At 37.4% G+C, this 13,417-nt stretch overlaps 1 protein-coding gene across 3 annotated transcripts in view; it reads right to left on the bottom strand.

The window, feature by feature from the left end:
• Positions 1 to 13,417, bottom strand: part of LOC105264544 (LIM domain only protein 3) — a 117,651-nt gene that overhangs the window by 80,819 nt on the left and 23,415 nt on the right. The gene's annotated exons all lie outside the window — the stretch shown is intronic.

Genomic DNA, 13,417 nt, shown 5'->3' with positions numbered 1-13,417 from the left:
ATCTACTGCGCACTCCGTGCGCCGAATTCGAATCTCGACTTCGGATTCGAGTTGACCAATAAGGAATCAGTCTTACGAGTTTGGACTCAGGCGAACTTCATTTACGTATCTCTGCTTTCATGATAAGGATAAATATCTTCTGAGGCCGGTAAGTAACAGGAAATATTTTGGGACATGAGTTGTATGGTTGCCAGGGGGACATTTGATGCATGCATTTTTTCCAGCTTTCAAGATTAGCCTTGAGGGCTGCAAGCATAGGACACTTTTTTTAATATAGCAATCGCATTGTTTACTCCAATGAAGCTCGTTCGGCTTGATGAGTTGATTTCAGATACTGCATCTTTCAGGTAAATTCCTTCGTTTTTACTCGGAAAATGCGACGCGAATGAATTCTGGTATGAAACTGAAGATTTAAACTTTCTTAGCGTGATCCAGAATGTACCACGTGGAGGTAAAGTTTGCTCGCATTCCTTACGCGCAAAAAAAATGAAAAATACCACAAACCTGGGTGGAGGTTCATGCGCTCCTGAGTTGCCACTGTTGAATTGGAAGTACAACTCAATTCTGTGGTCGAAATTTCCAACAATTTTTCTCAATACTTGGGGTGTAATGTTTGCAATAGCCTCCCTGATACGTCTCTGTAAGTGTGTCGGCGTGGTTGGTCGGTTCACGTAAACAACATCTTTGACGTAGCCCCACAGGTAGTAATCAAGTGGTGTAAGATCCAGTGATCGTGAAGGCCATGGAATGGGAAGACCTCGACCAATCAAAGGATTCGGGAAAGCTGCATTCAGATGATCCCTCACAGCTTGAGCGAAATGAGGTGGAACGCTATACTATTGGAACCACATTCTCTGTCTCGTCCGCAAGTTCACATTCTCCACCAGTGCTGGTAACTAATTACGCAAGAATGCCAGGTAATTCTGACCAATGACATTACCATAAAGAAAGTATCGACTTCCTCATCGACGATACCGCACTACACGTTCACACCCCAATTATGCTGATTAATGTGTCGTGTTCAAAGAAGATTTTCCCGTGACCATTAATAATAATTTTCTCGATTCAATGAATCAGTACGCTGCAACGTAGCCTCGTCAGTGAAGAAAACGTACTAGAAAAAATTTGGATTTGCATTCAGTTTTTGCAAGGCCCAATTACAGAAATTAACACGAGTCCGTTTGTCTTGTGCGCACAATACTTGAGTCAACCTTATGTGATACGGATGGTAGCAGTCAGATCGGAGGATTTTTTGAGCTGTGTCCCATGGTACACCTAAATCTCGTTCAATTTCTCTTTAACTGTTGTGCCGATCCATGTAAATCATAGCGAGGAAGGTAACAGCTCGAGGATCATTAGGATTAACTCCTTGTTGTTGTGGTTGTCATAGTCAAAGCACTCGTCCTATCCTACAATTTCGTTGAATGTTGCGAAATACTGCATGTCTGGGATGATGTCGATGATGAGGGTACCGTTCTCGCTATGTCCTGGCAGCGGTTCGAGACAATCCTCAGCATTCTCCTCAAGCGAGTGAAATCTCCCCAATTTCAATCGCTGACTACGGTGTAATGTGTTCAACGAAACTACAGGTGATACTAACTCGATTCTGGTTGAATTGAAATTTTTTCAAATAACAGGATATTCGAGGTAATGGGAAAATCTTTGTTATTGTTTACATTCCTGAGTACGGTTGGCGAATGGGTTAACTGGGATAAATGGGATGTGTGAATCTCCCGTTTGACAGCAGAACTCATTTTCGTCGCAGTTTTTGAGTAAACACGAAGGAATGGACATGAATGATGAGGTATCCGAAAACAATTCATTAGGGCGAACAAGTATCATCAGGGTAAAACATGCCATAACCATTTGAAAAAGATCCTTATGCTAGCGACTTGCAAGCATGACTTTGAAAGCTGCAAAAAATGCATTCATCAAATGTGCTCCTTGAAACCCTACAACTTATGTCTCAAAAGATTTCCTGTCACTTGCCCCCTCAGGAGACATTACGTGGTTTCAGATGGGACACCCTGTATATCCATTCCTCCTCCCTGCATTTATGAATGAGTGGCAAAAAGTGAAAATAAACCTAAAAAAAAGTGATAGAAAGAGGAAACTGTCCGCTTTTTTTACTTAACCATTTCACTCTCGGCCCATTTTGCACTCACCTCGATATTTTTCTGATTTCACCGCGTTTTTTCAAGGAACATGCTTTTTATGGTGCAATCGTAAATAGAAACTATAGTTATTTATGAAAATACCAAACATCTAATAACGGTACACTGACAATTGCATTTCGACGGAGATTAATCGGCTTCAATTACTCCCGGAAATATTCTAACCGATATATTCGGTGACACTCGATTGGCTTCTGCTGTTGCTTTCGTTTTATTCGTCGAGAGAGATATTAATATTGGGTATGGGAAAGGTGGGAAAGGGGTTAAGGGGATGTGGATGGAGATGACCCAGATATGAAAATTTGATAATTGATTGATCGCTGAGCCCCGAAATGCTATTTATTTCTGACATACATTCCTGCAGAATTTTTGTTATAAAACGAATATTGCTGGGGCAGATGATTAAGTAAAAATGCTAAATCGGACTGAACTTGAGGATTGTGAAATATTAATTACACGACCCAGATTTTCTATATTCAAAATAGGTCGTTAGTTCAATTCAGAAAAAGAGAATGGAATGGGGACAGTTGCTAATGTTTCATTCATGCTCTTGTTAAATTCTTACGAGTTTGGACTCAGTACATTTAAAGCTCCCATTCCAGGAGCGTTTCCAAATAATTTTTCCATGGCACTGGTCATTATACTTTGAAAAGAACAATGAATGCGATTGGAGAACCACCTGATTTGGAGCACTGAACTAATATTCTTATTACCCACCACGCCAGATATTTCAAGCGGTAATAATTTGTTATAATTTACTTCTTATATTAGTTGAACACATCCTGTACTTTGCTGTTAATAAACAATGCAATATTAGACATTTTTTCTTCAATAATTCTTCTTTCCTCTCTGCTATTGTCGATCGCATATTCGATGTTTATGTTTATGGAAATAAAATACAAAAGTATTTGCAATGGTAAAAACTTATTCAAACGTGACCAGTGAAATTTGACACATTCTCATCGATAACTGGTAATCAAATTGATAGAATTGGAAAAATCAAACGGCATTTCAAAAAGTTTGTTAACATCTTTACAGCGATATACACAATATCCCCATCAATTATAGCGAATGCTACGATCAATCGCAATAAACCTGACTTTTAGAGGGTGGCACAACGGCGAAAAATACAAATACAACCGATGTTATTTCAAAGGCCATAAGCGTGAAAATAACATTTTCGCATTTAAATCCCATCGTTCCATGGAAGATGGTGAAAACCACACAATAAAGCATACTTTTTTTGAAGATTGCTGTCCATGTCGGTCAGAAAAATGTAACGTAAATTTGGTCTATATTCGTTTCCCCTTATGTATGAACATATTTCTATTAATAATTACGTGAAAAATTTTCAGTATATTGCCATTTTCTCTCGAATCAATGTCCTGCTGCATTGCGGCAAATCCGAAATGTCTAGAGTAGAAAACCAGAGCAAAAATTTTGCGAAAAAGTACATTTTCATGCACATTTGCTGGGTATAATTCTTGAATTGTTGCTATACGCAAGAGAGGAAATTGAAAGTTTGGCATCTTACAACGAATATGGTAAATTATTTTTCAACTTGCAGTACCTGGTAAATTTTACCATCTAGCATAATGGAAATTTTATTTCTCTTTAGTATTTAATACCATAGAACTGTAGTAAAGGCTACAGCAATTATAACGAAATATGACATACTCCATTGCTTGTAGTAAAGATTGTTTTATTAAAACGTAGGAGTGAAGCAATTTTTATTACCCAACAACTACAAGAATATTTTTTTGACAGACAATAATCACATTTAATTGATATGGATAAATAAAAGTCGTCGAAGCTCATTAACATATGTAGGTACTTCTGGGAATGAAGAACTATATTCTAAAACGGTGAATTTGAACTTTTGGTTGAAAATTAAATAAATTTTTTACTTCAAATGTCAATTTTATAAGAGAATTTATGCACCTTAGCAAATTAGTAAATCTATTTGACATCAATTTCAAAACGACTTCCTAGTTTATTATAATCAAGTTTTAGAACAATTTTTTTTTGTCTTGGTATTGTTCTATTATTTTTGTAATTTCTTAAAGTGTTTTTTATCGTTTACTATATCATATTGGCCTTATTACTATGTTGTATCGTAATTTTTCCTATGCGTCTATGGGATCCTGTACTGAGTTTAGTGTATACCGTGATAAACATTGCCATGGTAAATTATATTTTTTACTGTACTAGCGCCGTTGCGGCTGCGACGTTGATGACCTTTAATCATGCTTTTTCTACTTGATATTCTTCGTTGCCTTCTTTTTTTCTGCAGAATTGATTATTCATCACCGTTGTCATGATGATAAATGTCATCATTAATGACAATAATGCATGTCATATGACCATTTGTTTAATCTCAATATTTATCAATAACTGATTTTCTAATTTAGAACATGTGTGCTTAGCGACTAAGATTTGATTCTCAATTCCAATTATAATTTATGCCGGAATTCTCTTCAGAGTCCACACAGCAATCATGAAATTTCATAAGACCAATAATTTTCAATTTTTACAATCTTCACTATTATACATTTTTTGGGTGATATAATTCAAATACAAGCTTTTTTACCAAGGTGGTTTCCATCATGGTCCAGGTCTGGCATTCCGAGGTTGGAAGCCGCAGCTTCAACCAGGCTTAGTTCAATATATAATACGTAGGTAATTCCGAACCTTGGAGGTCCTAGTTTGACCTAGCTTGGATGTTATGGAACTACATAGTTTAATCTTCATCATTTGATTAATTGATCAAGATGAAGTAACTTATGTCGATAGATAATATAAAATAAGTAAATAGTTTGACCGACAGTAATGGTTGGGCGAGTAAGGTGTTGCTCCGGCGGACATCCAAGCTAAGCAACGTTTCGTTGGGTTAGTACTTGGATGGGTGACCGCTTAGGAACACCGCTCGCTCAAAAAATTGCTGAGCGGAAGGCTCGGATGTAGAGACCCAGTGTATCCTTCTCGTCAGTGTGACAGAAGGGTACACTAGGACCCTACACGATCGGCCGACTGTACGGTTGAGGTTTTCCATGGTTTCCCTCAGCCCCCGTGCAAATGCAGTACAGTTGGGGAAAAAGTCGGCCCCATGGCTCCGCAGGGGAAGGGAACAAAATGTAAAAACCCGAAAGGGTATACATGTGGAATAATAAATAAAAAAAAAAAAAAAAAAAAGTAAATAGTTACTAATGTCAACTACATAAATTTAAATTAATAAAAATAATCAATTAAAATAAATAGAACATCATTCAACAACATTATGTCTATAAAGTTGGCATAGAATTCATATGTATAATTAAAAATCACAACTCATAAGTGCAAATAAGCTTAAGGGTAAAGCGTAGGTTTCGTAATATTTCTGTAATGTGTTCGAATCACGGTTGCGGCGGTCAATTTTTGAAGTTAATTGATTAGGTTTTTTCAATGATCAATTCATCAAGGATAGGTAAATGGGGGTAAAATTGACCTGTATCAGAATCAATAGTTATTTATTTTAATTTTTCCATTATTTTGATGAATAATTTGTAGATAAATTGAAAAATTGGTTAGCAATAGCATCCCAGGCTTAGATCGAGATCAACGTTCAACCTTGGATGCAGATTGGTCCTGGCTCGGTCTAGGCCTGGACTAGCTTGGTTTGAACGTGGTATCCACGCTTGGATAGAGTTCAACGTCTGATCTTGGATCACCCTGGAACACCGTTACATATCAGGGTCTTATACAAACTTGGATGCCAAACTTGAACCTAGCTAAGCTAGTCTTGGGCAAAGGTTAGACTAAGCTCAGACCAATGGTTGATTCCCACCTCGGATGCAAAGGAAAATTAGTCAACAGTATCAGCGCATAGTATTGAAAAAGCCGTTAAACATCACTCATGATTTATGCCCGTTGAAATAATGCATGTTGCATGATAACATTCATTAGTGTTATGAGCAAAAAAAAAGAATTAGATGGAAAAATTTCTTCTTTCTGAAATTTATGTATCCTCTCCCTAGGATTACTATCTCAATCGGAAGGGATACAAATTATCTTACCGATCTAGAAGATAATGTGATTTATTCTATTCGCGATGGGAAATATTTCTTAAAATTCAGGCCCATTTCTCTAGCAACGCCATCTATTGGTGATCTTATCGAAGCTTGTACTTATGTTTGAGTTTCGAGTTCGACTAGTGTTATCAAACAATACAACTTCGATGCGATATTCGAGCTCCATATAATGCCATGTTCTTTCGTGAGCTGTATAGTATGTATATTAGATTTCGCTTTGGATCATCGCAGCGGAACCACTATTGCTATGAATGTGAATTCGAGATGACTCAAGTACTTTTTATATAAGGAAAATCCATTCAATTTTCCACTCCATATTCGATTCGACGTCGATTCACATTCGACTTCGATTCAATATTCGAGTTCGAGATTATCGCAGTCTTTTTCACTTATTCAAAGAATCTATCGAGTCCATTGCCCTACGTTACAACAGCCTATACAGCCTTCCGATACTACAGCATATAGGAATTATTACTATAACATAGTAATGCTTCCTAAATTAGTAATTCTTTATACTATACATATATAGGCGTGGGTATTCACATGAGTCTCTCTACCATGGCTTTTTTCTTCGTGTACATATATTTTTTTGTTATAGAGAATAAGCCAATGGGAGGTATCATCTTCTTTTTAGGAATGTAAATTTTTGCGTATTAGTCACTTTCTCCCAATGCGTATCAGCTCCCATTGCCATCAAGACTAAATATGCCACGTAATGATGTATTTTTAATTTTCTTCATAGAGTTGCTCGAGCTACTCGAGTCATAGATATCGGAGAGGTCGAAGGTCCGCCCAAAGTATGGGATAGTAACAGTGTGACGAGGCCAGCAGCCCAGGGATTGAAAAGCAATTTCCCCGCGTGGGTGGCAGGGGCGAAAGGAGGAAGGCGAAGAGGAAGGGTATACATCTCCGCCAAAGCAGAGGACTCAGATGGAAAGAGGACGAGCCAAGAAGGAGAGGGTGGTGGAAGACGATGGAAGGGCTTTATATTAATGATCCAGATATATTATCGGACGTGACCGAAATTGCTGTCAAAAAAGTCGGATATTGGATCGAAGGAGATTGCTAGATGCCTCCTTCCAAGTGGGTCCCACTCAAGATTACATATATACTTAAGAATACTCTGGGCAATTCAATTTGATTTTCAATCGATTCGAGGAAGAGAGAATAAGCCTCAAATGTATCAATATGCCACTCAAAATTATTTCCATATTTCACAGGCGTTCATTCACACACTGATTTAAAAAAAATCAACGTGCCGCAAAAAAAGATCCGCACGCCATTAATCTACTATGAATAAGTTGTTACCAATGCGTGTTATACGTGTTTTATATTTTTTCCATAAAAGACATCCAACAATCCCTAATCTTTATTTACTCGCAAATCCATCGTTTTTTTCTCTCTGTTTCCATGCTATTTGTCCATTTTTTCTCGTTTATTTTTGAGAAGTTATGGGTGAAAAAAATGACTCTCGTTCCGTGCTTTCAATCCTCACGTACACGCCCTTATACTCATAGGAGAAAAAAAATACTGCGTTAGTGGTGAGGAGAGGGGATAGGGGGTAGGGTTTGTACAACCCGAGTATATACGGAACACACCCCGCCATAAAGATCCCCTCAATCAGATAAAAAATGTATTATAGCTAGCATGATACAGAACTCAATACTTCGATGCGCAGCTTCTTTCTGAGACTCGAAAGAACGGACGAGAGCCTGAGACCCTCCATCCCTCGATATCAATCCACCCTCCCCCTCACTCTCTCACTCTCGCTCTCACATTCTTTTCTGCAGAACGAATCGCTTGGTTATATACACAACACCACCAGGTCGATCCTATCGATCTACCGCGGATGCAGATCCTTCCACCTCAAATACAGTCATCCCTCTACCTCTGTTCATTCACTATGCCAAGATATTACCCTTCCCCCTGCTAAGAACTTTCTCTCTTGCGAAATTACATTCGATGATTGTAACTCCTTTTTCGGTTTATTGTCAATCGAGTGGGTGAATTTTTATTGGATTTTTATGACTTTTTTTTTCCAAATCCAATTTTTCCGGGGAGACGTGGCCTTTTAACGTTTCGGGAGATGCTCCGACTGATTCTTATCAGATTTGATGGCATCATTCATCTTTTTGGTGCAGAATTGATGGAATTATTCATATTTTTTGGAGTACACCAAGAAAAATCTATAAAAATTCTTATTTTTATCGTTTTTACACTCATTTAAGAAAACTTATGCGGCAAAAATTAAGAATTCTTTTTTCAATCCATACACTTTACGGTCTTGGAATATAATTATATGAGGACGAATAATAGTTATGGATTTTTGCAACGCAGATACGTAAGGAGTCACGAATTTTCCATATTACTACTATGTTGCTTGTTTGAACTTCGAAACAGGGCAGTGGCTCGGTCAGCTAGATTCGAACGAATGTGCACTCTTACTAAAAATCTTAGGAGCGCACATGATTCCGAATTCCTAGTACAAATGTCAAGCAATTTCTACTGGCTTTCTACCTCGCTAGGACCTTGGGGGGCGACAGTGAGTGTCATGGCGACGATAATGCTCCCTCCTTTTGAATTCATTATCATTAGTAAATAAGTTCGATTTTGGTTATCAATCACTTATCCAGATGGAGTCAAGTCGTTACATGCCTGATCAAGTCTCGATCAAGTTGTAGGATCAGTACGTAATCCAACATCAAGTCTGACTTAATCGGAAATTGAGCCAAATTTCCACTCAGGATATTCCATTTTCAATGCAATAACTGATTTAATTGTTTCTTGGACAGTTCTCTAAAATTGACGGGTTAGGTTCTCTTTGAGCCTATAAATCCCAGCCATAGAATTGCCATCCGATAATTATTTTTAAATTTACAGCGTTGCAATTTTTTTAGACAATTCCACATGGGGTAGACACCTTTTCGTATTATGCCATTAATTATTCAATCAAGTGTTTTCTACGCCTAAAAGTCGATGGGAGATGGTGTCTCGAATAGTTATGACCATGGAAATATGACTTATGATGAGGATGAATATTGAATTGGGAGAGAATGAATGTATCGTGTAAGTAGGTATGGAATTACCTCTCGATACAAACCACTTGTGAGTCTCTGTTATTGCCGACCCTATATAGGCTCACTCGAGCTTTTGCCTTTCCACGACGCTCCACCACATCCAGTCGAGGTCGTTCCTCCGCTTTCCGGTAAATAACTTAGGCAGGCGAGTCACTTCACCCTCATCACCTCTCTCCCTCGATTTACTCGTGGAATAAAGTCCGGTGAATGAGCCTCAATAAATTCACCTTTTCCATGTTATGAATGTACTCTAGTCAAGTTCACTCCAGTCAAATGAATATTCAACCATTTTTTCCCGCTATTGTTACATTATTCCTTCTGTTCATAATAAGAAAATTACCATATAATCAAGCATGTTCTTATTTTCACTATTTCGGGAAATAAAAATGGTGAGTAAAAAAAATTAAATGCTTCATTATTTCAAGGAGTGATGGCTGATCACTGTGGCTCATTTTATAATTAAGTGATACCATGATTTTCGAATAAACTTTGTTATATTATTCAGTCAGCTTGGTCTCGTGATAAAAGACAATGCATTTCATACCGCCTGAAAACCATTTTCCTGGCAAATTCAATCACAATACACGCCTTATGGCATAAATTACTATTACGTGGTTTCAATTACAAAAAAATCACAAAAAAACTCGAATTAATTGCTTTCAATGGCACGCGATGAAACTTCGATTGACATCGAATAATTTCAAAGCAAATTAAGTAATTGGAATCACAAACAATATAGAGGCGAATAAACAAGTCGAACAGAGGAAGATACGGTCTTCTTTCGACTTTTAAAATTGCTCATCTTCATACAGTTGAAAAAGACAGGGCAAAATTTATAAAAGGCCAATCCACTCATCTCAGTTCACTTTGTCAATGTTCAAATTACCATTAAAAACCACTAATTTCGTTACTTTGCCCCAGTAATCTCTCATGAAATATCCATATCAAAATATTTTAAAATACTTTTACCTATCTTAGTGATTTAATGATGCTTGAAACCTCGAATTTAATACATATTACATTTCAGGTTTTGTTTTCATTATTTTATTGAATATTAAGTACTTGTGCCATTTTGATTCAAAGACTTGGTTTTATATTTAAAACAATAACATGATTGTACAGGGAGAAAAAAACCATGGGAAGGAGACAAACATGAATATCTACGCCTAGTAAAAATTGCTATAATTTAGAAAGCATTACGATATTATAGTAGAGTCATGCTTACCATAGTGCACAGTAAGTCATATAGAGGTAAAGAGATAAATAGATAGATCTATATAAAAATCAGTGATGGCAAGACTCTCGATAGTAATGGGCTCGATAGATATACTAAAGACTACAATTTTGCCTGGTGACACTTATTATGGTATATAGTAAAGGCCCCCATATACTTGGTTGGTAACAATTACGACAAGTGCATGGCGAAAATTGCTATACAACATAGTAATAAAGACCTATATAATATAGTACGCGATAAAAAATAATTATTTCTAGGTTCTTGTGTGTCATTAACTTGAGTATAATAGACTAGAGAATTTCATCAAAATTAATATTCAAGTCATTTAATGATTTATTGAACAGAGAAAAACTCTTATATAAATTAAATTTTAAGTAACAAATTTATTTTATTGTTTTTTTTTTCCATTTCCGGAAGTAGCTACATATTATGGTCAATTCCTTTGAGTGTGAGTTTCAACTACTTCTGCTCATCCATATCAATTCAATATGATTGACAATATCTGTCAGAGAAATATCGTTGTGGTTGTTGGGCAATAAGGTTTATACCGTATTTCTAGGTTGTGATAAAACAATCTTTGCTAAATGCACTTGAGTATGGTAAACGGCCTCATGTGGGGATATTCACAATGGTAAAGCGTCGCACCGTCATTATTGCTGTAGCACATAGTAATCTTTACGATCGGTGCATGGTATCAGTTACTTTGATAGATCAATGGAATTTCTACTACTCGATATGGTAAAAATTACTATGACGGTGAAGCTAAAAAATTAATTACCACAGGTATGTAATAATTGATTTTTCATTACTATAAAAATTTCTATGGTAAAATGTATCATATATATTTCAGCGTTTAGCAGTGAGTAGCCATGTCGTCAGCTATTTGTAATAACTGGTGACAGTCTTCTTTATTCTCCAATATTATACCAATCTCATAATTATGCACAATGATGTGTCAAAAACAGAGCACGAAGCTTCTCTTGGAAAGGTTTGACACGCATCAAAGATAGCCGTCGTATTTTTTCGTAGTAATGAAGAGCATCCGGTGTAGTTGGTCGGTGCCTCTGAAGATTTAATTCCAAGGGACAGGCATAAACTCAACTGTAGAGTTTAAAAAAAAAACCCGAGAGAAGAATATTGCATAAAATTGGCGACACGTGTTGACGAATTGACGACATCTCCCCACTGCATTCCCACGCGTATTTATCTTTGCTGAAACCTCTGGTATTATTTCAACTCATTTGCGTGTATTTTTTCACTCTCAATTTGTGGAAAGGATGCTCGACAGTTTATTCTGTGTGTCAGCTGTGCGTTGGCAACTAATGGCATTAGTGTAAAGTAATGTAATTGAGGGGAGTCACCACGAAAAGACCACACGGACGATGGATAAACTAAAATCCATGGCTCAGTATTTGAGCCGATATGCACTCGGAAAATTTTGGAAATTATCGGACATACTCAGCCTCGCCAGCTGCACTCTGATACATAATAAAGCGAGACCAGTGGCAAATAATTGCATGATGCACATTCGATTAATTAATCATTCAATCAAATTATCGGGGATCGATCAGTTCCAAATTATTTGGGTTAGTGAAGATTTTAATTAAAACACTTTTCAAACATTTTTATTGTGTATGCTAAAGACAGAAAATGTGAATACATAATTCTCCTATTAAATTTGATTCTAACATTTGATTTGAAAGAGATCCCATGAGACTTGGTATGTATTCTAAAAATTTTCCAAAAAGTTTTTATTTCCTTGCTAAGGTCATGGAACTTTCGAAAATTTCATTATGGTGAAAATTGTCCAAGGTAATTTCCCAACTCTCGCCGAAAAATCTTTACTCCAAAACTCGTTTAGCAGTGGATAAAGATTTTAAGAGTTGTACCCCCTTAACTCCTCCAATACCCAAACCCGGCCCCAAAGCCGGGCGCATTTAGATTGAAAACTGAATTTTACATTCGCCCGGATGTTTGCCAATAAATATCAACGTTTTTTTCCTCTCCCATTTTCATTCCCTCTCCTTCTATACACGCAGATTCCACGAGGAAAAAAAAGCCCGACCCCATTCTATTACATACACATCGCCGAAATGACTGAATCCAAACAAAAAAAACATATATAACTTCCAGGAGACCATATTTCAAATATTCGTCCTCAAATCCTCTTCGCGCTCTAGCTTTGCAGAGAGAAAAAAAGGTCTTGTCAGGGTGAAGGGGAGAAACGTATTAAAAATCTGTCATAGCTCCAAATTCTCCTGAAATTTAGTAATAAAAATTTCTCGATCAGGCAATAACTCAGACACTTATTGAATAAGGGGCGGGGGGTTGGAGAAATTTTCATTTCATCCATTGTTTTCTCAACAATTTTTTCTCTCTCTGTCTGTCGCCTCATTCGATTACGAATCGTTGGGAAGACTCCTGGGTTCCGGGGAGATACCAGACAATAGGTTATTGCGCTCGAGCTTTATAACCGAGCCCTTATATCATCTCCCCCTCTTTCACTCAATAATTCCTCTGTCTCCCTCGTTCACGTGTATTCTCCTCTCTTTTTTGACGACGCAATCTCATTACCCGAGTAGAAATTTCCGTACTTGACTGATCAGGTCCTGGTCCGCTGTGCCGTAACATAGATACGGCCCTGTCACGGCAACCACACCCGGGCCTGATAGGAAATGTAACGCTATGCATGATCAGGGCCTAGTGCTATCCACCTGATCAGGGCCTGGTGTTATCCACCTGATCAGGACCTGAATGTATCCGCCTGATCAGGGCCTGATATCATCCACCTGGTACGTGCCATGTCAGCCTACATTATAAAAACCGTACTAGGATGTTCAAAGACTTTGGCCTTATTCTTGA

This window comes from Fopius arisanus, unplaced genomic scaffold (genome assembly GCF_000806365.1).
Source record: "Fopius arisanus strain USDA-PBARC FA_bdor unplaced genomic scaffold, ASM80636v1 scaffold00023, whole genome shotgun sequence".
NCBI classification, from domain to species: Eukaryota; Metazoa; Arthropoda; class Insecta; order Hymenoptera; family Braconidae; genus Fopius; species Fopius arisanus.
This window is presented reverse-complemented; position numbering and strand designations above follow the sequence as displayed.